A 26,823-nucleotide genomic window follows, 5' to 3' on the forward strand; every position below is an offset into this window, starting at 1 on the left:
AGCAACTCTTGGAGCTGGGGACAGTTTCTGCCGGAATCTTGAAATAGACAACCCAGCACTTGATTCGCCTGCAGGGTGTCCAGAAGTGCTGCTCTACCAGAACTCTGGCATTTTCAGGCTCTCAGTCGGTCCCCTTAGCGTTTCTTGAGATAGAATTCCGAGGGATTTGGTGATCATTTGCATCCAGCAAAATAATTTTTTTTTTAAACAAATCCCAGAGGAAGTCTGCTTGACCGGCATTTGCTTTTCAAAGTCATCAAAATCGAGGTGAAAAGGGCAGAAGAACCACCCTTCGTACTTTTCAGAACTAGCCCTGGAGGGGCATGTTTGTCTATTTCCGTGTTAAATTCAGAAACCAGTTGCTTGAGGCAAGGGGTTCTTGACTTTCTTTCCTCGCCGGTGGGAGTGTCTCCCAGGAGCTCTCACTTCCACGGGAGCTGGCTCAGAATTCAAGTCAGCTTGAGTTTTTGCATATTGTGATCTTGTGCCCCAGAGAGAAGCCTCACCTACTCGAAAGCAACTCTGGGAGCAGAGAGGAGACAGGACTTTCAGAACTTTGTAAATGCAAAACTCCAGACCGCCTCCTGCAATTTAAATATTTAATGCCAGTTGACTTTTGCTCTGTGCTGGCTGGGCTGGTAGGTCCTACTGCTGGGCTGTCCATTTGCCTTTAAGTTGGGGCTTTGTGTTGAAGTGTTCTGAGAAGGAGTTTGTTATAGGGGCACCAAAGTCACTTTAGGAAGTAGAAATCGCTGGGAATTCTGTCTTCTCTGCAGAGTACAGATACCCGGAGGGTTGATGGCAAAGAGCTTTCAGGGAATAGCTTTGGTAGAATTTTAGGTAGAAGCTTGACTCTCAATTCTGGAAAGGGACTCAAGGTTGTACGATAAAATAAAACACACTTGCTTGAATTGTTAACAGAGCCATGGAGAATTCATGATGTTTAATGTATTTAATATAGCTAACAAGATGTGACCTGCTTTCTGATTGGCTAACTGCTGGACAAGGACTGATTTAAAAAAAAAAAACTGGGCTGTCTTTATCACTGCTATTTTCTTTATATGTTAATACATCATAGATGTTAAGCGTACTTGATGATACCCTTGCTCTCCCCAGAAGCCAGTAGCTTTTATACAAGTGTAAACTCTGTCGTGCTAAGGGTGGTGAGCTGTTGGCAGAAAATGATATTTGTGTGTTGTTGTGTGTGTGTAGTTGTGTATGTATGTTACAATTTGTATATTGCATTCAGATCTTTGCAACTGTGTATTGGAATCTTAAACTCTTGCACAAACTATTGATTGTGGCAGCCTGCTTTCAGAATTAGGAGGACAGAAAATGTCATACAGTTCAGGCACACATAATTGCAACACAGATTTGGAGTTAAAAAAAGTCTTAAAAATATGATTAGTTTTAAAAAAGAGACCAGGGGCCTTTATGGATCAATTCTTGAACAGCAGCAGGATTTAAAAAGAACCCGTGTCCATCTAACATTTTAGAAAGTTTTTGAGGAGTTGTAGAAGGAGGTTTTCCTCCATCCTTCTCGGTTAAGAGAGCAGGCAGATTTCTCTGATATCTGTGTTCTCCTGTGTCCCTTAGTTATCACCTGGCCAGTTCTGAGCTAGAATACTTATCTGGAAGACTTCTCTATCCTGGCCCTCATAAAAATCTGCAGGATGCAATAAGGTCCCCACATTTGTTTCACATTTGGGAGAAAACCTTTGAAAGTCCCCCATTCATAGTATTGTTTCTTAAAACTGGCACGTTATCTTTTGTGAGAGCTAAACTCAGGAATTCCTAACTTTTGGATTCTGGGGTATTACTTTTAAGTAGAAAACCTGCTTCACAGCTCAAGATACTGGAGAGGAAAGCTTGCTATGACAAATCTTAAAGATTTTTTTAAACCTCGCTGACTGACAGAAAAGCACTGAGAACTGTTTTCTGGTATGTTCTAGAGCCAACCCTGAACATTTCTTCCCTTAATTAGATCTTTTTTATAATTATCCAAATAACTGCTCTGACACTTCCTTTTTTCTTTGCCAAGCAGTAAAGGATGTCACGAACCCAAGGCCATAAGTTTGTTTTCATTTCATATGAAAAAAGGGAGAGAATCAAATAATTGCTCCTAAGATATATAAATATTAACATTCGATATTAGATTTTGATCAAAGTTTGTAATGGAAAAAATATTTAGAAAAAAATAACTTCTTGAAAAAGTTACATTGTGCACTTATCAATATTAATGGTGACTATTTATGGTAAAGTTGTTCTGAGCCCTAGAGAGGGATTGGTTGGAATAGAGTGCAGTAATACCCAGCAAGAGTTATCAGTTTATTCACACACAAAATCAAATAGATTGTTGAGTGATTACTTTTAGAATTTAACTGATGCATCCAACCATTTTGGACAAGAGAGACTCACTCTCTTTCTTCTCTCTCTCTTCTGGTTCCTGCTTCTATATTACATGGTATTATTTCATCGACTCCTAATATCGCGCTCTCACACACACATACACACCTATGTAATACTCTCGATTCTCCATTCTTTTTCGAACGTAGACTTGCCTAGAAAGAAATTGCAGCAAATCAGTTTCAATGAAAAAATTATAATCAAGTTTGCAGAAATTTCCTAGAAACCTCCTTCTTTATGGAAAGGAAAAAAAGTAGTAAAGAAGCATGGTGCTCACCTACACTCCTTCCATAGATGACTCCCCCAGAGCATTCTCTCCTGGGGATTGATGCATTTCTTCCAATTAAATACAATCAAATCCCTTCAGAAGCTGGGTAGTTTTAAAAAACACTGGATTGGGAGTTAATCCTTTTTCGAACTTGTTTCTTTCACTTATGTGGATCTTGGTTCCTCATAAGCAAATTATCTGCAAAGGCCTCTTTTATTTAAAAATTCAGATTTTACCAAAGTCCAGGGTTTGGTTTTCTTTAGTATGAGAAAGCGTTGTGAACTTGAGTAATGAGCACAGACATTACTTCTTGGCTCACGGTATTTAGTTCAAAATCACAAATGGTACTGAAAAAATAGGGTCATAGTGGAGAAAACATTGCAGGGAGCGACCCTGCCAGTCTTGTTTAAGGCCAGTGCTGGAAGCAAGCAGTTCCTGGGACAAAGTAGGTGCTCAATAAACATTTGTGAACAAGCCGATCATGAATCAGTAGATGACAGAAGAGAGAGAATTTAACTGTATCACTGAAATTGGCACCCTTCCTGAGAAGCACAATTCTGATGCCTTTGGGGGTCCTGGTACCTCCTGAAGCTGCTTTAGGGACCTGCTTCTAGTTCCCCTAAAAGTGCTCATCTCCACATTCTCCACACTTATTGCATCATGAGGCAATTTAGATCCCTAATCTTTGTGGCAAAGGGAAGCAAGTGTCTAAGAAATTACGGGACCTCATTTCTTTTTAAAGGAATATGAATGCATTACGAAGCAAACAAAAACAACACAAATATGTTTTAAATGCTGTTGGCTATTGTGGGAAATATAATTTCTTTGCAACACCAGAATCTCAGTGGAATTTCATAAAGAAGTACATAGATGTTTCCCCCTCTTTTTAATTGAAATTAAGAGAAACTCTTGGAGCTTTGTGTCAGTTTTGGTCACTGTAATTCCCAGGCAGTAGGAAGAGGGCTATGTTTTCCATTGTGTATGTTACCATGAATTGACCTGAGATCTTCCAAAATTCATTTACTGTTTGAATGGTCTTGCTGTCTCAAATGTATTTTGAAAGAACGAAACTGCACAATTTTTAGTTTAACACTGCACACAGAGTACCGTCAGATAGGACTTAAAAATGTGTCCTAAAGATTTCAGGATTTGTTCTGTAACAAGCTTCAGTAATAACAAAAATAACAGTATTTTTTTCATTTCCTGAAGTCTGTGCTATGAGATTAAAAATATGTATAGGTAAAATACGAGATCATCATAGTGACCTTCATTTTTAGTGAAAGAATTTTAATAATGTTGGATTTTTATAGAATTTAAGAAAGTTTATCAAGTTATAAAAATTTTGGATATTGTAGACAACTTTTTTTACCTTATTTCCTCATTCAAATGACCAAAAATGTCTCCATTCCAATGAAGATGTTTTTAAGTACATGGATTTTTTTCAGGTTGGCAGTATGCTAATTTTAATAAAATACCACGAACACCAGGAAAGTGTGGGTACTATGATGTATTTCTTCTGTTTTGAGGTTTTTTTATTCTTTTATCAATATTACACATCCCACTCCCAAAGAGAAAACTGTGATTACAATGGGAAGCTGCCATGTACACAAGGATTTTATTAGAATTACGGTTTTTAGTTTTACGGGATTTAATATGAACGTTGAAAATATTTGAAGACCTTGAAATTTAAATCTGCTGCTTTCACCCCGCTTCAGCTCAACTCTCCAACTCCCCGGGGAGGGGGTGGGAGGGGGTGGAGGGCTCTCAGTCTTTTCTTTCAGCTACATTTTTATATACTTTAGTCACAGGGTTTCCCGTTGTAGCATCATGTTTATTCATGGGGTAGCTTAGTATCATTGATGTTCAGATGGAGCCTAGTTAAAATGAGATTAGGTATTTTGGATAGGTGGAAAAAAAATGAAAACTGCTTTGTGATAAACTTGGATTTTTTTTTTTTTTCCTAGAAATTTAGAAAGAAAAATGGTGCTGTTACTCTGAGACATATGAATGATTTTCAGTGTTAAACACAGAACTTTCCAAGTTTTTCGAAGGGGGTTGGTGAGGAGTAGGGGGAGGGGGGATTAGTAGTGGTAAGGAAAGCTATTTTGAAAATGTTAAATGAAACCAAAAGTGAAGTTTTAAAAAATAAGAACTTCCAACCTCTCTTATTTTTCAAGATCTCTACATGGCCTCAGAAAACAAATTGCAGGACTCTTGTAAGGATTTTATTTTCCTGAGGTCTTTTTTTCCCCCCATTTTCCTACTATGGGAACTGTTTTTAATTAAAAATTGCTGCAAACTAACTATTCGTAGGAGGCCAAGAAGAAAAAAAAAATCTCTCAGCTCACATTCAACACAGATTCTTATCAGCCTAAAATCAATGCACACTTAAATCTCTCCCCTTTTGGTGTGTAAATTATGATATAGGATTTAAACAGTATTCAGTTTTTAAGCATTTAGCTTTTTGTTTGGGTTTCAGAAAGAAATTAATTTAAAATATATGGAGACAGGGCTATAAATCTCCTTTTATTACATTTGTCCACATTAACCCATTTTCATGAGGAACACAGAAAACCCCCTTTCTGAACAAGCAAACGAAACAGAAAACAAACAACCCCAAATATTGTCAGGAACAAGATTCATAAACTTACTTATTTGGATTTGGTTGGTGGGTCTCGGAATATAATTGATCTGGAAAAACAAATCTCTTTTTGAAAGTAGCAGAAAACAGAGCTTTAAAAATGTGTTCAGCTGATGTAGATATGACATATACCTTTGTCATTTTCTGACCAAAATATTTTCCTCCTTTCTTTCTTTCCTTCCTCCTTCCTTTCCCTTCCTCCCTTCCTTCCTTCCTCCCTTCCTTCCTCCCTCCCTCCTTTCCTTCCTTCCTTTCTTTCTTTTTCTTTCCTTCCATCTTTCTTATCAATCTGAGCTTAGACTTTTATTTTACATTTAAATTCTGGCAGCATGCATCTGAACATAGGCAACTATTAATACTTGTGACAAACTTCAGCCCTTCCCTCAAGAATTTCTTTACTTCAGGCAATGACAATATCTGTGTCTGGAAATACAGAGACGATTAAGACCATTTGGTAACAAAGGGCGACATACAAACCAGTTCTTACAATGTAGTGCCCTGTTAGGTTAATTCACTGTGCCTTTGTATATTGAAAGATATACACCTTTCTGAAAAGTAGTCGTGATGATAGTAACTAGCATCTATGGAGGGGTCACTAACTGTAGGGCCAAGGTACTAAGTGCTTTCTGTACATCAGCTCATGTAACCCTCATGATCACCTCCTGAGACTGGTACTCCTAACATCTGCAGTCTTACTGATGAGGAAACAAAGGGTTAAGTACATTTTCTAAGGTCACACAGATGGTAGTTTAATTTTAAAAGTTATGCTGTTAACTGCTTTGCTATATAGCACTTCTCTGAGATAAGAAATACTAGCAAGGATTTTAGTTTCACCTGTGGAAATTTATTAGGTGAATGCATTCATTTTTTCCTTGGATCAGTTGACTTTGGCAGTGGCTGGAAAGATGACCCCATCCACCTAACCTGGTTGGACTATTTGCCTCTCAGATGTCTGACTCATTTCAAAAGGGACCATGTGAAATTCCAAAGGATGGAATCAGAGGTGGAAAATATACCCTGGTTATTGAAAAAAAAAGAACCAAATTCACACTCCCTATTAAAGAATGAATATTTTCAGTATTCATCGAAGTGGCCTTATCTGAAGATGCACTGGACTTGTTGTGGAACACTATGCATAATTATCTAAGAGTTTAATTTTTTAAACTTAAAAATATTTAAATTTCCATTCAGTGCTTGACTCTTCTCAGGCGTGTTCTGTGGAAGATGGTGGTTTAATTGTTTTAAACAACAATGGGATGAGTAGAAAAGCTATCCCATTTTTGGTGGTGCCACCCCCCTCCAAATATAAGATTAGGAGAGTAAATTAGAATTTGGCCTGATGTTGGCTTTCTTGGCAGGTAATCAATTAGGAATCGTAGAAAAAATAAAGGCATAGAGGGAAAAGAGCTCCCAACATGCGTTGGTTTCTCACTATCCTAGTCTGACCCTAAGAGGCAGTCTGTCCACATCGTGTGTCTTTGGATTTCCTCGTGGGAAATGAGGTTTCCTTCCTAATCCTGTAGCCTACTTTAGCTAACTGTGAGGCCGCTGTGTTTGTAGCGAATGCCTGCCAATTATTAGAGATAAGATGGATCTCTTCATGTGATCCACTCCCAAGCCCAAGATGCATGTGTTCTGGTTCTCCTTTAACAGATAAGGAAACTGAGGCTCAGAGAGGTGAAGACCAAGTCCATACATGGGCATCCCCGGGGGCTGGATCTTTTGACTCCCCCGTTCAGTGCTCTGCCCAGAAGCTTGCCGGTAAAGGCTACCCGCTCTCTGTTGGAAGCCCTGACAGCCACCCCTTGCCCTCAATTTACTACCACTTTTGACCAGCCTAGTTTGAAGTTATAGTCTTCCAATTAAAAACAGAGTGCTGAGCGTTAAAAGATGTGGTAGATCCCTCTGAAGAAGAGGAACCATCCCTGTTCTGGGGACATCACAAGCCCCCATCCTCTCTTTTCAAGATTTGGATGGTCTCCTAACTATACTCTCTGCTCCCTCTTTCCACTGTATAATCTATTTTCCCACAAGCAGCCAAGGTGATATTTTTGAAGCAGAAATCAGAGCACGTCACTCTCCAGCTCCCCCTCACACCTAGAATAAGCTCCAAGCTCCTTGCTCTGGCTTTTAAGGCTCTATTGATCTGTTGTTTCCTGATGGCCCCGTCTTACCACGTGTTCAGCAGACTCCAGCCACAGGGGACTTCTTTGGATCCATTAACTTGCCAAGCTCGTGCATACCTCAACACCCTTGCCCTCAGTGGTAGAATGCATGTACGGATTCCTCCATAGTAACACTTATAAGTATTAGGAAATCTAATTTGAATTAGAATTTGGCTTGGTGTTGGCTTGATTTGCAGGTAATTGATTCAATGTCTCAAAGAAAATAACGACCATGAAGGATGAGTCCTAGCACTTAGTAGGGCCTCTACTGATCAACTTAGATGCCCCCTTCACAGAGAGGCCTTCCTTGATCAGCTCATTACCCCTCCCACACACAATCTCACTCACTTTCTATCACATGCCCTGATCATTTTCTTCGTAGGAATTATAGCAAGCTGGTATTTTTTTGCTTCTAGTTTATTTCTCAAGTGTCAATAGAATATAAGCCGCGTGGGAACAGGGCCTCGTCTGTCTCCTTTACAGTTGTCTGCCCAGTGCCCCATAGCACATAGTTGATATGCAAAATATATCTGCTGAATAAAGGAAATTACGTTGTACCAGCACTATCCAGACTGACACTGGAATTTACCTTGCATCTTCCCAACAATCACCGACAACTACAGTTGGAAAAGAATCTGTAAGCCTAATAGTCGGGTGAGCATTTACAGATAGAATGTTCAGCCAGACCTGCAGAGAAAAGAAGCCTGAAGAGAGGAATTTCTTCTGTGAAAGAAGTGTTGAGCTGAGAACTTTGCCCTCTGGGTAGTATGAATCTGTTGGGAATCTCCTGACTTCTGCTGAAAAATATTTACACCTTTCTCATTTGCTATTTCTACTACTTCTCTCTTTGGGCCCCTCCCTGAGGGCCCACAGCCATGAATTATGATATGAATCACGATAATACCTTACGTTTCCTGGAGCACTTTGCATTTTGGGAAAGTGCTTTCAGGGCCATTAATTAGCTTATTTGAAGTGATTTATACAACAGAAAATATGGGAAGTTATATTAGTATATGATGTGGTTTATAATGTCTTTGTGTTTACGAATTGTGTGGTGTGTTTGTGTTGTGTGTGTGTGTGAATGTGTGTGCATATGTATGAGAGAGAGAGAGACAGAGACAGAGAGACGAGAGAGATATTTGCTCACTCCAATCAGATTTTGTTCGTGTATGTGTGAACCTTCTGGTTAGGAAACATGAACAACTTTTTTTCCACTAGTGTTTTTTTCTTTGGAATGAAAAGAGTAGCGTGCCTGGAATGTAAAGATCTGAACTGAAGTATGACTTATAACAAATCAGATTTGGATCCAAACCCTGGCTCTACCTCTTGCTTGCTGTGTGATCTTAGGGCAGTCATTTAACTTTTCTGAACCTTCATTTTCTTAGCCTGAATTTTATGTTGGGAGGTGAATGGCTAGTGCATGTAAAAATGCCTGGTATATAGTAAGTGCTCAATAAATGGGAACTATGATGATGATGACGAAGTTGCCCTTTTCTCTGCCCCATCAGAAAACTAAGTTGTGTAAGTCATGCAAAACATTGCTTGATTTCCTAAAAGTATCTTTATTTGCTTATTTTTCATTGAAGTATAGTTGATTTACAATATTGTGCTAGTTTAAGGTGTACAGCAAAGTGATATACGCGCGTGTGTGTGTGTGTATGTATATATATATGTTCTTTTTTCAGATTCTATTCCATTATAGGTTATTACAAGATATTGAATATAGTTCCCTGTGCTATATGGTAAATGCTTGTTGTTTATTTTATATATAGTGCTGTGTATCTGCTAATCCCATAGTCCTTACCCCTCCTCTCTTCCCCTTTAATAACCATAAAAGTATCTTTAAAAATATATCTTACAAGGCTTGCACAAGCATATTTCAATTTAATGAATGAAACTTGCAGTGACATGTAGGATTTGTGGGTTTGGGGTTCTTATAATACGTGACAGAACCATCAGGGCGTTCCACCATCATATAATAGTGATGACACAATAATCATACACCTTCTTGTGGCTGTGATCTCCCCCAAAGTCCAGGTTATAATTAACTCTTAGACATACCAAGGTTAAAGGCTAAGAACTGATCAATGCATGGGACACACGCACACCATTCTGTTGGGGAAAATCTGTGTTCAGGGTTTGCTCTAGCTAAGAGCTCAGTGGAGACAACAGAACATTGAAATGTTCCCCTTCACCAGTGCCTTTGCAGGGCCATCTAAACAGGGACCCTGGGGAGGGCTGGAGAGCACACACCCACTGGCCTTGACGGGCCATTTTGTCTAAAGAGGTGCACTTCTCAAAATGATGCCTGGCACGGACTCCTCCAAGGGAGCTGTGTCCGTACTGGGTGAAGCCCAGAGCCCCACCTGCGTGTCTGGACTGATAACAGCCCTGCCAAACGGATCCACTGTGACACCTTGTGGCTTACTCCTTAACACAGTGCAATGTACACGGGTGGAACTGGTGATGCCCTGAACAGCACCATGTGGCATCTGTCTGGCCAGGGGGATCAGGTTGACAGGTAGTAAAGCTACCTGCCTCTCTTTTCTTTATGGATGCAACCGAGTGTTACGATGGGCTGCTTTGTCCCACTGACTTCAGTGTACAGCCTCCCTGATTTTTCATATTGATTTCCTTAAATTACACATACCTTCCTATACTTCATTTCATTGACTAGGTCACCTGTGATTTTTATGTAGAATTCCACATTAATAATAATTTTTAATCAACCTTTCTAGAGAAATAGCTTACATAACTCAAATGTTACATTGTTTTAAATTTTAATTTAATAAATAATAAGTGACATATAATTTAAATTTACATTTGTTTTAATATATGTTATTTTTTTGAGAGGGTAGTGCTTTAAATTTTGCCTCCCATTATGGGTCATTTCTTAGGATTCATGAAAATTTGGTCTTGAGACTGAAAATCTGTGTAGACAATCAAAAGTTACACTAATAATTTATACAAGGCTAACCGTTTGGCAGTACGCACACACACAAAACCCTTCTTATGCCTTATAATGTTAGCCATGATTACCCTGCAGTTGGCTGAAATTTCTTCCTTGAAATTGAAATTAAGCAGTTGGTGTGTATCACGTGCCTTTGAAAGGTTCTGATACAGAAACTTTGATGGAGCCTATGGCTCCCCAGTTGGCTGAATCCTAGAATTTCAGGGCTCGAATAGATGTGAGTGATCATCTAGTCCAAACTTCTGATTGTGGAGATTGTGGAAGTGCCGAAACCAGACACAGGTGGCGCTTACCTGGACTACAGCCTGTTGTGGATACAGAAGTGGTCTCAGGTTTTCTAAATCATAACACTAGCTGCCCAGGTAATACCCAGGAAGTGGCCACATCAAACACTCTTACCTATCACTAATTTGTACTTCAACCCTACAAACACTTTTCCTTTTCAAACCCCTTTCTTCTTTCCAGTTTTCCAATTTGCCCTAAAATGGTATCGATCTTTAGCATCATGCTATTGATGTTGAAAAACACATCACTAAGCTTTATTGCTTTAGAATTTATGACTGTTTTCCTTGCCAATTTATTTAAAATAAAGTTGCATATGTTTTAAGATATAGGTCTACTTTTTCTGATTTTAAGAACTTGGTTCATTATCAGTAATAAAATATTTGTAAAGTACAGCAGTGTACAAATAGGTAATACAAATTATCTTTAGTTCTACTATGCAAAAAATTGCTGTTAACATTTTAGCATATCAATCTAAGACAGACATCAGCCTTTACATGCTTAGGGACATACCGAACACCTGTTTGAATCCAGCTCTTTTAACTAAAATTATGAGTATTTCACCATGTTCTTAAATCTTCTTAAAATTTTGAGTTGCCTGAATTATTTACACAAATGTTTATGTTTTTAACATGATATATATATTTAAAAAATTATCCAGCTTCTTTGCACCATGATTTGATCTCAAGGAAATAGCATTCTTAATAATCAATCTTGTCCCAAGTAAGTTGGAGGGCTGCTGATATAAGGAGTTAGCTATGGTGCCTGTTGTGATTACCATTAACATTTAATACTAGTCAGAAATCTTGCACCCAGGGCTCTCTGTCTCCTTTTAAGAAAGCTTTTCCCTCCCATTTGAGGGCAGATCATTTTCCCCCCGTTTATCTTTCCTTTGTATTATTTCTGAGTCGGGAGGCAACCAGCACACAACCTTGTGCAATGTCTGTAAATCAAAAGATTTTTGCATAATTCCTACTGCAAAGAGGGAGGTTGAATTCATGTTAAGAGTTAGTGTTGATCTAGAACCAGTAGTTGGGATACAGCCAGTTAATTTATGATACCATTTGAAGGACATGTCTTCAATTCAAGGAGGAAAGTGATATCTCATAAAGTGGGCTATGTCATGAGTTGTACGCAGTATTATCTTATTTTCCTCACTGGATCGAAGAGCTCCTTGGGGTCAGGTACTACCTTATTCATGTTTTATCCATCATGACAATTGACAGTCTTGGTGGCCAATTGCAGTCTTTTTTTTAAAGGTACATTTCACAGAGGCCGCCATTTTGTAACTAGATTCTGAGTTATCACTGTTTTTATATGGGTGATATGCATTTTATAGATAAGCCTCACTCACACGTTCTAGGAAAGAGCAGTCATAGCATGCAATCAGACTGTGTCCCCTACATAGCATGAGCATTGAATGATTAACTTCTGGAGTCCAGCAGACTTGTTTCTCTCCTTACTATTTGTGTGACCTTGAGTGAGTTAACTCACCCTTCTGTGCTCTGGATAATGTGGGGATGATAATAGAATCTACGTCCTTGGATTTTTATGAGGATCAGGTGAGATAATTCTTATAAAGTGATGAGCATAGTGCCTGCGCCCTCTGAGTGTTCATTACTACGATGACGATGATGCTGATTTGCTTGGCAGATGTTGAAGTCTACCACATGTGATATTACTGGTCTGGAGGTGAAGAGGGCAGCATGCCTGACTTGAAAGGGCTTAGTGAGACCACAGTAAGGATTTGCAGAGAAGGAGGGATGAATGGGAATTTGCCAATTTAAGAATAGTGGTGGAAAGGATGCTTTTTGCTGAAGGAAAGGCACAGGCAAAGAAAGTGAGTCTCAAAAGGTGATGCTGTGTTTGCGGAAGGGTGAGGGTTTTGGCATAGCTGGGGCTCAAGGTCTAGGGTGGTTGTGTGAGTGTGTATATATGTGTGTAGGGTGGGGTTGGCATGTGGTAGGAAATAAACCTGGAGAGGAAGTGAGGGCTGGTTGTGAAGACTTCGTTATGTCCAGTGAGGCCGTTGGTCTCTATCCGTTAGAGACTATCTGCTGGACTTCAGTATAGTGAGTATGAACAGGGCCCTGGCATGATTATTTAATTTCTCAGTGCTTTGGTTTCCTCATCTGGAAAATGACACAAGAGTAGTCCTCACCTCGTAGGTTTTGTTTTAGGGAATTTCGTGGGATGAGGCCTTTAAGCTTTTAGACCTGCTGGTCCACCACCTCACTACTATGTAGTAAGGATTCCATCAACATTGGTTTCTACTCTCAGGCAAAGGGAACTGATAAAGGTACTTTTTGGCCCGGGCAGTGAAACCAATGATGTGCCTTCGAGCAAGGTCACTCTGGTCACTTTGTGGAGGGCAGACTGGCAGTCTGTCTAGGAGCGCATTTGTCTGCTGAGAGGAGGGGGTCAGTGGATGGGGAGATGCACAAAGGAAAAATGGCACACATTTACTGGCTGGCTGAGCTATTTTTAGCCTAGCGTGTCTGAAGCAAAGGATGGATTTTCATGGCATTTTTTTTTAAGACACAAAATTACTGTAAGCCTAAGTTATGTAACTTGCCTAGGGACACTTTATTTGTCCACCAATGAGGCCACTGTGGGGTCCACAAAACTTTTAGCAGCCATTTTAGAGGGTGGGTCCCCAGGGTCGCCAACCCTGACTTTTCCTCCTGCCTTGACAGACTTGGGAAACTCGAATTGATGAGCTGGGGCTTCTGGGAAGATCCCCCCCTTACCTGGCAGCCAGCCTGGAACCAGGACCCCAGAGGGAGATGGCAGTGAGTCAAGTGAAGAGGCTGGGTGGGGAGCGAGAAGACGGGTTGAAATCCTTTCCCACACAGGCCACGTAACATGAGTCTCTGAGCCTCAGTTTCCTTGGTGTAGAATGGGCAGGACAATAGGTCAGCATCTGAGGGAAATCTTGGACACTCAGTGAGACAGTGGAGGGACACTGCCAATACCGGGAGGTATTGGAGGGTGGCGGTGCCCTTCCCTACCTGGAATTTCATGTCATATCGAGGGCCAAAGAATTTTGTTCAAGAGTGTTTCTTAGACTCTTCTCACATTTTCTTTCCTCCCTAAACTTGAGCCTGTGACCTTAGATAGATCTTTCCCTTTCCTGAGCCTATTTCCTCCTCTGACAGCTCTGGATTCGAAGAGATATGAACTGCAAGGTATCCTTTCCATCACTATTTTTATTCTGATTCCCATTAGGTGGACTGTCTGCTTCTGTTTTTAGTCTCCCCCATGAAACATACAATCAAGGTAAATAACGTGCTCCTGACATTGAGACTCCTGCCCCTTTTCTCGCACCTCGCTTGCTGAGGGGACCTTGCTGAGTCACAGAAAGATTTTTCTTGCTTTTCCTCACACACTGGCTGGAGCTGGACCACCACTCTGGCCTCCTCACCCTCCGGGCACCATTGTCTTAAAACCTGCACATGAAAGAAGGTCCGGGGATTGTTTTTTCCGGTCTTTATAAAAAACCTCAAAATGCAAATGCAGGATGTCCTAAAATCACAGAGTTCAGAGGGGTCCCAGTACCGTTAGTTTCTTTCTTTTTTTTAAGAAAGGTTAAAATTCATCCGAACCAAGACTAGAAAATAAGCTTAAGGTGTTAGGTTATTCCGAAAAGACTGTTAATGTCTGTTGGCTGAGTGCATTAAACTGCTTTGAAATGATCACTTGTGTGTACTATTTTAAAAGCTGCTTGCTAGGAGGGTTATTTAAACCTGTTTTTTTTCCGGACTCAAAACTTCACATTTGTCCGTTGAAAAAAATACTATATTTGAAACAAATAAACATTAAAATATAGCTTATTATATTTCCAGCCATTCATCTGAAAGGAAAATATGTCAAGACATTTATAGTTAGAAACTGAAAACTCCGCCCTAATTCACTCCATTGTATTTCCAAGGAGCCCAGCCATATATAATATTACCGGGTCTCCTGAGGCCTCCTTGAAGGGATACCAGATACTCTTGGTATAACAGGAGATTGGGGGAGGTGGGGAGAGAACGGCCATGGAATGGCTTCCAGTCCTAATTCTATATTTCCTGTGATTTTTTTTTTTTTAATGGAGGCAGGGGAATAGGAGAGAAGAATGAACTCTGCTGTTACTTTTAGTATGGCTTTGACTTTAAAACCATTTAAAAAGGACCATTCATGGTGGCACCCTGGGGTGTCTAGGATGGGATTGATTGCCTTGGCTCCTTCATCCCTCAATCACCTATTGAGTTTTTTTTTATTATATGCTCAGTGATGGAGGTCTACCAGGAAGCCCTGCCCTCATGCTCAAAGCCTAGTGGGGAAGACAGCCAGCTGAACGTCTGCTTATGATGGGCAAGACTGGGCTGTTGAGAGCAGCGAGGATGGAAGGCACCCCAGCAGGGACTGTGGCATCAGGACACACACACTCCTGCGCCCGCTTACGCTCTAAGTTGCTTACATTATGGAGTAAATTGTGATCTAAATATTCGTATTTTCAATCTAGAGCACTGCTAACTTTTTGACAACACTGTGTATCCAATGATCTTTAGAGAAATTAAGCTGCTTAAATATCCCAAAACAGGGAGATAAAGTCATGCAGCATTCATGCTCCCATGATGGCTGCAGTCAGGTCCCTTAAACTACTATAACCTAAACTGTGGGTGAGGAAGAAGAAAAGGGGACTCTTCTAAGCCTACTTAAAAGCCAAGATATGGCAAAAATAATCTATTTTTTTTGCCTTAGGCCATGAGAAATTGTCTTTGTGTAGGGTAGAAAATGTCATCCTTACCAAAGAGTTAATCATAGTAATTTTTGTGAAACTTCCAGGTTCTCATTTAATGAATCTTAATTGAAAAAAAATCCCCCTCCTCCAACTATGGTATATAGCTAGACAATATTGGGAGGAGTTTAGGGAAGGAAACAGATCATGCAAAGCCTTGAGTGGTTAGGAATCCATAAAACTGAAGGCAGGGGACTGGATGAGAAAAAAAGCAGTATCTCAAAAATTCAAGATGAGGAACAATGTAATCATACTGTGTATTTATTAAGTATCTGCTGCGTGTCACTCTCCCAGCTGAGTACTTTAACCTTATTGTCTCAGTTAAGTTGCACAGCAGTGCAATAAGTAGGATTATTACCTCTATTTTACAGATGAGGCAACTGAGGCTGAGAGAGGCTTAGTAATTAGCCCAGAGTTTCACAGCAGGCAAGAGTCACACTATGGCTTGATCCTGGGTGCACCCAAGGCAAGAACTGATCTTCACCCCGCAATTCCACTAACTCTCCAGATGGTGCCCCACTTTACAGGTGAAGAAACTGAGGCCCAGGGAAGTTCAAGCAGGCCTTGGGTCATAACACGAGGCACAACTGAAGCCTTATCATTGGTGATGGCTTTGGTTCCTTAGTGGGAACCAGCATGTGCACAAAGAGAATCCACCATGAGTTCACATCACCCTGGCCTTCTTGAGGTGTGGGACCACATCTGGCTCATCTTTGTATCAACAACACAGAACACAGGTGCAGAAGAAATGTTCTAGACCTTTCTTGACTCAATAAAGACTATGAGAAAGGAAGCAGGCCCAGAAGTTTAAACACAACTAACTAAGCTCCACACAGACAAGCAAGAGGTCTGTCCTTCCAGGAACAGCAGCCTATAGGTCATGTTTATGTGAATTAGTAAAAAGTCTTCCCTCTGGGTGAGCTTTTTTGTGCAAAGGGAAAGCTTTCTGGTCTTCCTGGCAGACACTAGCCCCAAAGGGCTTGGCAAAGTGCTTGGGATTTCAGTCCCCTCTTCCTATTTCCTTGGCCAACTGCCTTTTTTGCAGTGCGGAAACTGCCCAAATGTACAAATAGGACTGTTTTTATTTAATTCAGTCACCCAGTGTCTAACCCAGGACCTGGAATCTGACGGATACTCACTACATATCCATTGAACACATGAAGAATTTTAAAGGCAGTGCTAAATGGTCTACTGTCATTAGAATACAGTGAATACCGTAGAATGTTTAGGCCATGTGTCATGGAAGAGGTTGGATTTGAATTGGTCTTATAAGGGATTATAGGTTTTGGATTTGTTGAGGAAGAAAAAGGGCAACCCAGCTGGAGGGAACAAAGGCCTGAGATGCTGGTCTGGGGCAGGAATAGGATGAGGCTGGCTGCCCTCTGCTCAGGGAAGTCTCTGCAGGTGGGAAGAGAGTTGCATAATTGGGGTAGGCACCATTCTATTCTCACTGCGTTCCATGCTTGGGGCCCACAATCCACAGAATACAGTCATTTTAATGGTATTTTGAAAACATCACTCAGGTTGCTGAAAGGAGAATGATTTGGGAGGATTTAATAGCAGATGCAAGAAGACACATTAGAGAAGGATATTACAGTTTTCCAGGTAAAAGATAATAATGAATTGGATCAACTTGAAGCCCGTCAGGGGGGCAGATGAGTGTGGATGGGGCAGTGCTTGGTGATGGATTGGCAGTGGAGGGTGTTGGGTAGGAGAGGTCTCCAGCCTAACTCTAAGGTTACTGGAATAAGTGTAGGGACACTTTCCAGACTTTATCTCTACCCATTCTTGCCAACAGCATGTATCTGTGTCCTCAAGCCCCAAATCAGTGTGCAGTTCAATGATGTTCACTCTACCTGCTTCCCAGAATCCACTTGAAATAACAGTAACAGCAACCTCCGTGTCCATCCGTTCTGTTAAATTCCTCCGTAGCCTTCTCTGCCTCCCTTGAGCTCTGCATTTCCCAAGCCCCTTCCCTTTACCTACTTTTGATTAGCTTCTACTTTCACAGCATCTTCATCACTTACCAGTTTGTTCAACATTCTTTTTTTTTTTTTAAAGCAAAGATTGATTAAGAGTTTATTCTCTTCCCCATTTCTGAGTCTCATTATTTCCCTGTTTCTTCTTGGTTATTAGTGGTCCTGTTTTCTCTGAAGTGCCTTTTGTCTTTGAAAAGCTCTTGTGATTCTCTTAAGCCCATTTGCCGTTTTCCTTGCCTGTCATCCTTTTCCCTATCAACCTTAAGTACGGCATTAGAGTTTTCTTTCATCCCTTCTTCCCTTCTCCAGGTACAACTATAGACACTTGACTGCTCTAAGTTTGCTAAGCAGCGTCTGACTCAACATAGAAGCTCAATAAATATTGGTTAAGTTTGTTCCTTTTCTTGAACGTGCAGACTTTGATGGAATCACTTAAAATGCTCTGGTACACACTCTCTTTTATATTTGTATACATATGTGTATGGCTACCTGAATCCAGGCTTTCCCTGGGGAGACTCACAAAATAATTTAATTCTCTGTGACTCTGTAAGAGTGAGGTGGATTTTCACCCATGTCTGTGGGAATACCTCAAAAGTACTGGTTGCTCATCATAAATGTTCAATCAATTCTTATGAGTGAATTTACTTTTCAAATTAGTTGCTAGGTGACTTTTGATGTTTTTGCATAATGATTATGGGTCTCAGTTTCTATATCTGTTAAGTGGCGGTAATCAGGGAATCAAAAAAATTTAGGGACATTTGCAGAGTATGCATATATTCCACATATGGAAACTGTGCTAGACTCCAAAGAAGCAAAGATGGCTAAGACTAGGAATAAGAAGGAAAATAAGATGGTTTGTTGTAATGACCCTTTGAAGATCTCGTTGAAATTTGAAGAACTGTTTGCCCTGGATCGGGAGTGGACCTTAAAGTGAGGTCATTTCTTTCTTTAAACCACATCTGGCCTGTCTCTCTCTAGGTTAATGTTAAAGGTAAGATGAGGTAACATTTGAAAGTGTTTTCAATAAATATAATTACTTTATAAATTCCACGCTGGGAAATTATCATTAAATCAGAGGTTAGAAGATTTATACAATGGATGGGGCATTTGGTGAGTGAAAGGAGATTTTTGAGGACCGATGGAAATAGTTATTTCTGGAAATAGCTTGTTGTTTGCTGATTACTGCTAATTAGCCTCAGTTTAATGCTTTTTCCCTTAAAGTGTTTAGAGATTTGTGATGGGATTATCTATGCAAATTGAATACTTAAAAAAACCCTCTGCAAACCTGTATGTTATATTTATAAACTTTACATTGTACTAAAGTCAGCAAATGTCACAGAATTAAAATCAGTAAATGCAAAAGTGAAGGTTTCCATAGCAACAGTAACTAACCCATATTGCATGTAAAATGGAATGTACATTAGGATTTACATTTAATCGTCTATTAGTAGATAAAAATACTATACAGAGCAGGTGCAATATGGTTACGTTCGGGTGACCCTAGCAGCTCTTTATCTTTTAAACTTCAGGCTTTAGCTACTGTAACTCTTTTGTATCTACCAAATTTTGACTCCTTTAAGGAAAATGAGGTACGGAAAATTAGAGGCGACGTTAGGGCAGAAGGATGCGTCCCTAGATTTAAATGTAGCAGAACATCATCCTTGCATAAATTATCAATCAACTCAGTAGGTGTTTCAGAGAAAGAAATAGATTCAGAATACTAAATGTTTATGAAATTGTTGCACGAAGCATACTTAAGAATTTCTGTCTCCGTAGTTAGTTTATCCAAATGTTCAGTGCCTCTAAAACACGGTAATGCAAGGTGATTTTGTGGCTTTTAATTGGTTGTGGAAAGGCCCATAGGAGGGTGGCAGGACTTGTGGCAAAAACATGGGTCATAGCTCCAGCCCACTACTTCTGTGCATCTGGCCTCCCTCACTGAAGTTCATTGCCCTGCTACCGTGCATCCCTTACCTACTACTAAGTGTTCTCAGTGTCTCAAACTGGAATGGGAAGAAGAGAGTGGGGGGTACTTCATAGATCTCTTTGTATGGACGATGGTTTGGCTACAGTGTGAGCTGCTTTCATAAGGAATCAGCAGTCCAAAAATCAGGCTCTGCCTTTGACTTTCTTCCCTGGAGATGGCCTGTCCTTGGCTGTGGCTTGCATAACAGGATATCTTCTTGTTCTGAGGCCTTCCCAGCCCTTCTAGTAGATAGCTCTGTGTCACTGCTGAGAAACAAGCCTCCTCCGTCTCAGTCTAGATCAGGAGATGGCTCTAGATAGAGACTCTTTTATTGAACAAAATTTTCTTTTATAAAATTAGAAGAGATGTTGGTACTGACTAAACGTATGATTCACTCTAAAATGCAGTTGATTTTCAAAAATAACTTTAAGTAAAATTCATCATAAGATTTTCCCCCATAAACTTTAACGGTCTTTAGTATTTCTTGGCTTTGATCTCCACCTCTTTGATACGGTAGATCCTGAGTAGGGCACAGAATCTGCTTTTTATCAAGTAACCATGGTAACTTCTAAAAATTTCTTTTAAAATCAATCCGTTAATTTCGTATGGTGTAAGATGTTAGAATGCGGTTATCTGGCTACAAGATCAGAATTTTGCCACCAGCCCAGAAGCTCTGTCCTAGTCATAACCCTCTTCCTTGTAGAGTATTAAGGGACATTTTTCCTTGTGTAGTATTAAGGGACATTTTTGCTTTTAACGTTCTGTTTTCCCTATCAGTTTCAGCAGCTATTTTCAAACTGGTCTGCCTCATATTCCAGTGAATACCTGTTGGCTATTTTTGGTTCACTTATTTTCTGGGTCGTCAGATGAGCCATGACTTCTTTCTGCTTCTCCCTACCCAGACTCTGATATCATGCGTGTCCTGTGGCTGTCAGTGGTCTCTTCCACCTGCCTGTGTCTTAGAGTTCATGTCACTTTTTCTTATCACATAGAATTTTTATTATATACTTACTTAAAAAGTTCTTTCAGACTTTGCCTTGTTTAATCCAGTCTCACTCTTGTGCATATATAAACAGGAATATAAATGAAGTACGTTGGTTAGGTATCCTAAGACTGTTCATATTCAGAGTCTGACTTTTTGTTCTTTTGACTCATAGCAGTCCATGATTTTACATGTAGTATCATCTCTGGGCCATCAAGAACATTGGTGAGACAGCACACTGCAAAATCACCCATTAAAAACAAAAAAAACCATTGGTGCTAGGCTCTGAGCAGAGCCTTTCGTTATATAGACCTTGATTAATTTTGAATTCCGTGCTCAGGAATGTAGCTTATCTTATTGGATGCACAATCTCCCTGACCCTGACCTTGAACCATTTGATTCTGAGAGGTTCAAGAGCTATCCATTTTGTCTTTCATTTTCTTCCAAATCATTCACACCTAATCTGCATATTACAATGCTTCTGTTTTTGATATTTGCACACATGCAATGACAGTGACTGCTTGACAGAGAGGGTAAAATAAAAACATTGTAAAACACGCATTGAGACTTCAGAGCCCAGAGCCATTGATATTGGAAAAAAATGTGCACCTTAGAATTAATATAATTATATACAGAGATATAAATATTTGGGATCTTACTGCATGAATTACTTTGCAACCTGATTTTTCACCTTAAAATATATATTCTAAACATTTTTTCCATTAAATAGGATATAAAAATGGACTTTGAGATATGCATATTTTCCAACCTATGCATTACCATGTTATATATAATCAAAGCGCTTTTGGTCTTGTCATCTAATTTTGTTGTGTTTCCCATGGGTTTTTGATATTGCACAACTCTGTCTGGTTTATGTGGGGAGTTGAAGATATTTTACAGTGATGCTATCATTGTTTATAATAGTCAAAAAATAGAAATAACCCAAATGTCTGTTAACTGGTGAATGGATAAACAAAATGTGGTATATCCATACAATGGGATAGTTTGAAGCCATAAAAAGGAATGAAATCTAATACCTGCTACAGCAAGGATGAATCTCAAAAATATTATGCTAAATAAAAGAAGTCTGTCACCAAAGACCATGTATTATATGATTATGTGGGTGGGATGGGGTGGGAACAGGAGTCCCTGCAATGGGCAGGAGGGAAGTAAGCTGAAAATGGTTGTGGTGATGATTGTGAAAACATGTGCATTTTGTGGCTTGTAGATTATACCTCAATAAAATCATTTAAAAGACCTATTCTGCCACCGCTGCTGTTTTCCCAGAATATTAAGTTTTAAGACTAAACATAGGCTAAATAATATGATATAAAATAATATTAAACAATTTTTTTTAGAAAACTTTTTTAGAACAAAAGATATATATATATATATTTTAAGGCATGAGGTAGATTGCTGAAAGCAAAAGGACAAAGACTGGGTTTAGTGACAAAATCTCCAGGTGAATAGAGACTATTGACATCACCAAGGTTAACCACAGGCTGGATGTCAGATTCTCTTTTCAGTCACCCATCCCTGTCCTCTGCTCTAGCACTTTCGATGTTGAGCAGCCCACCTCCTTTTGAGGCAATTCATCCTATTGTCTGAGGTTCCAATTGTTAAAAGGAATAGAAAAGATTAAACTGAAGTTTTTTAGGCACTTTCAGTCACCAGTCATTTTCTAAGCTTGTACAGACCAAGTTCAGTCTTGTATAAGACAATCCTCCACTCTCCAAATATTGGGAGTTAATTAGACCACACCTCTAGGTCTTCTCATCGTTGGACTAAATATTCCTAGGGGATTCAGCTGTTCTTCAAGTGCCCCATAGACATATGTGCCAATCTCCATCACGGCATTTTTACTAACCTACCTCTTGACTCATCTGGCTCCCCATCGGACAGCGAGCATCTGCCTGGCCTGATTGCTTTCCGTGGCCATTGGGTTGTTAAAGGGACTCTTAGAATGTGGCCTTAGAAGCAGGAAAATTACCCCACAGGTGATCTGGGCAGTCTTGGTTTGAAGACGATGGGTCTTCTGCTTTTCCTTCTTCATTTATAAAAGTCATAAGAAACATAATTGTAGATCTTGTCATCTTTTGCTGAACAATATTGAAAGTAAAGTAATAGTCAGAGGCTAGTTACACAACACTGATCAGAAGCTGTAAAGTCTTTTTTTTTCTTTCCTTGCACCGATTTCTAGACTACTGGCAAATGTTCCTCTTGATTGTAACACTATAAGAGGGGTCTAGAGTGCTGCCTGCATTTACTTGTAACAAAAGATGCCATTAATTTGAGAAGACCTTTTGCACTCATTCATTTTTTCAAAAATATTTGTTAAGTACCTGCTATATACCAGGCATCTATTCTCAGTGCAGGGGAAAAAGAAACAATGCCCCCAGAGCAAAGTATGTTTTGTTTTGCTTTGTTTGCCAATTTAGAACTCACAATTCAGTGGAGGAACCAGATGGCAAGCAAGTAAACAGATACATGTATGATATAGTAATAAGTAGTGATAAAATACTATGAAGACAAATAAAGTGGAATTGAGGATAGAGAGCTATGATAGACACCACTAATGTGATCACTGAAGACCTCTTCGAGAAGATAGCATTTGAGCAGAGACCCAGATTAAGTGTAGGAGTGACACCATTGTTGTGTGGGTAACTGTTTAATGACTGGTTTTCTAAAAAAAAAAAAAATTAAAAAAAGTAAGGAAGCATGTATATACATATATATTTATTATGATTTTAACTGATAGAAATATTTATAGTTTACAGTTTATGAATAAAAGTATACAATGCTCTTTATTATAAATTCCATAGAGCCAATTAATTCTCCCCAAATGCTTTCATTGATTTGTGCTGAACCCTTGTATTCATAGGCAAACTATAATTTTAATTGACAAGAGTAGTTCTGATATGAAAGTTGGCTGATACTTTCTTTCACATTAATGAATAAAAAGGAAGTGAAACAACAGAGATGAATATCTAAGTTTCTCTCCTTCATCAATGGCATGAGTTACTTCTCTTTTGAATAAGATAGTGGTTTTTAAATACTGGAAGAATATTTCCTCAAGTGTGCTATTCACAGTGTAATGGCTACCGACAAGGCACACTTTTATGCTTAGCCTGCAGTATCAGTGTTTTTGTCCATCACTTTTGTAAGTCCAGACAATCGGCAAAACAAAAATATCAAGCCCTGATGTGTAGCACTGGCCAGTTTCTGTGGTGTAAATACTCCCACTATGGCCAATTTCAAGCTACCAACGTGAAGTTACTAAACATGGCATTGGGAAGAGCTGCCCACATGACAGGGGAAGGATCCATCATGTAGGTACAATAGACATGAATAACGTCAAGAGCTCAGTAGTAGCAAGATGGAGCAAAATAATTTGGAAGTTTTGAGCATTTATCACAGTTGTTTTTAATATAACTTATTGAACTGGAAATTAACAACTGTCTCACAAAATTCCTGAAGATGTAGCATAGGAGAGCTGATCTGAGCTGGTTGTAGCACACTGCAGAGTGAGGTATGTGGACATTTGAGGGAAGGCAGGGAAGTGGGGTGTGGGAAGGCCCTCAGGTGGGAAAGCCAGGGGGTCAGTGTTGTGGATACAGAGTAGACGTGAGGAGGGAGGTGAGCAGCAGAGATAGTGGGGCCTGATCAGAAGGGGTCTTTGAGCCTGGTGGATGGGTCATTTTAAGGGGAGTGAGATTGACCACTGAGAACCATGCTCTCCAGGTGAGACTACCCTCCATTGGCACACACCATCCTTAGTGGAGATGACAAGCCCCTACGTGACTTTGGAGGAGCCACTTATCTCCTGGCTGTCACTTTTCTTATCCAAGATTAGGAAGTTGGACTAATGTGACATTCAGGCTTCCTTCCAATTCTAACAATCTCTGAATCTGGATAAGACTTACAATCCTTTTCTTATGTTGAATGCAGCGGGTCCTGCTGCATCTTGACTGTCTGTGTGGAGATCCCTGGGCTTTCTCAGCATGTCCGCCATATTGATATGGGTACGGTTCGTTTTCCAAACACCGTGAACCCACTGCATCTTCTGCATCTCCTACTTACCTCTGAACTGGGGGACCTGCCCCAGTAGCTATCTTGTAAAAAACCCAGTGACTTGTTTTTTCCAGTTAAGCATCTGGGGACGGTGTGGAGCAGCCCCATTCATTCCCGGTGTTGTTGGCTGGCATTCCAGCTTGGGCACCAGCTCACATCAGCTCATGTCACTGTCACTCTGAACGAACAAGTTCCCAAAGACTGAGATGCCTAGTTAAGAAAAGGTTGCAGGTAGGGAAACAGACTCAAAGAACTTTCTGAGTGCCGTTCTTGAATCTCCACATTAATCTTCTAGACCACTTCCAAATTTGGAACCGAAAAGCTGGGTATTCTTCCGATTGTTAAGATGTAGGATGATTGAAGGTATCGCTGGGGAAAGTGAACATCTGTGTATCAGTTATGACCAGCTCCAGACTCAAGGGAGGAAGCACGTGAACTGTACCCTTGTGACTTAGGAATGTCTGGCATCAATAAGAATTATCATTTTTAGAAACACCCATAGTGTAGTGGTTAAGATTTCAGGCTGTAGGACCAGACTGTCTGCATTTGGATTCCAGGCCAATCATTCCTCGGACAAGTTACCCAACTGTCTGAGTCCATTTCGTCATTTTGAAATGCCAGGTGATCGTGACAATAGCCACCTTATCAGGCTGTTATGAGAACTAGGTGAACTAATACTGTTACATAGTGTTCATATAACATGGTAGTTTTAGAAGCCTCATCATACCTATGAGTTCACTTTCTCTTTAGGACAACCCCTGTCTTAGTCAGTTTGGGCTGCTAAACAAAAATGTGTGGCCTAAACAACAAGTATTTATTTCTCACAGATCTGGAGGCTGGGAAGTCCAGGATCGAGACACTGGCAGATCTGGTGTCTGAGGAGATGCACCTCCTGCCTTGTGGATAGCTGCCTTCTAGTTGTCCCTTCACGTGGCTGAGAGAGCAGGCTCTAGTTTAGTCTCTTTCTTCTGATGAGGACACTAATCCTATCAAGAGGGCTCCACCCTCTTATCACCTTTCCAAAGGCTTCATCTCCAAATACCATCACACTGTGAGATTAAGATTTCAACATATGAGTTTTGAGGGGATACAACATGAAGTCCACAACAGCCCCCCTCCCGAAAGAAGGTTGGTTAGTATCACCACCTCCATTTCAAAGGGGTCAGCATAGCATGATCTACTTTTCCCCAAACTTCAGTAATTTGCGAACTATTTTTTAGGATTTTTGCCATTTGTGTACTAGAATTCTACCTCTGGAGCTGACCTGCCTGAGCTTAATTTCCAATTTAAATCATTTTACTACTTATGAGTGTCTTTGGGGAAGTTAATTCACCTCTCCAGGCTTCAGCTTCCTCACCTGATGAAAGGGGGTAATAACAACAACAACAATAATAATAATATACCAGTGATAACCACGCCCACCTCATAGTGTGGTTGAGAATTAAATGAAACAATGAGGCACTTAGCATGATACCTGACCAATGGTAGTACCAGTCATCACCACCAACATTTTCATCCTCCTCTTCATCAATATCGTCCTCGTCACCATCATGACCATTATCATCCCATGAGAGGAAACAGGGCTTCAAGGAGGTGAAGGGACTGGGCTAAAGAAAAGCATCAAGGTGAAGGTCCTGGGCAGGCAGTGCCCCATGTGACCAAGAAATGCTTCTGTGTTACACTCTCCATGATTATGACCACGTTGGTCTTCATCCTCTGAGAGGATCTGGCCCTTCTCAAAAGACTCCTTTGTTTGACTGACTATGAAACAATGCAGTGAAGAAGGCATTGAGCCTAGAGTCCAAGTTCTGCTTTTAATTCTGTCTCTTCATTGATTAACCTTGAGAATGACCTTGGGCAATTCACTTCCCTTTGAGGCTCAGTTTCTTCATCTGGCAAATGAGGGTGTTAGTCTCGACAGCCTCTGTAGTCTCTCCAAATGTTACAATGGTCTTTTATTTATTAGATTTAGTTGATTTATATACTTATGTATTTATTTTATTTATTAAATGTACTCTTAAGGTTAATAAAGTAATATAAAGTAGTGTACGGAATTTAGAAAAGTAAAGGAAAACTATCACTTATTATTGCATCACCTAAGTTTCGTATTTGTCTATTTTACCCCAGTCCTTTCTGGTGTGGTTGTAAAGTGTGTTACTTTGTAACCTACATTTTCATTAACCTTGCATCAAGTGTATTTTCCATATTGATGCCTTTTTGGGTATTGATTGTTTTTAAATGGCAGTTAGGGAAAAAATTCTGCACAATCACCTTCCTTTTTCTCCAGCTCTTATCACCCAGTCCTCTGT

At 40.0% G+C, this 26,823-nt stretch overlaps 1 protein-coding gene across 21 annotated transcripts in view; it reads left to right on the forward strand.

The window, feature by feature from the left end:
* Window positions 1–26,823, forward strand: part of LDB2 (LIM domain binding 2) — a 400,597-nt gene that overhangs the window by 19,148 nt on the left and 354,626 nt on the right. The window lies entirely within an intron of this gene.

The sequence above is a fragment of the Balaenoptera physalus genome (assembly GCF_965194825.1).
Source record: "Balaenoptera physalus genome assembly, chromosome: 5".
NCBI classification, from domain to species: domain Eukaryota; kingdom Metazoa; phylum Chordata; class Mammalia; order Artiodactyla; family Balaenopteridae; genus Balaenoptera; species Balaenoptera physalus.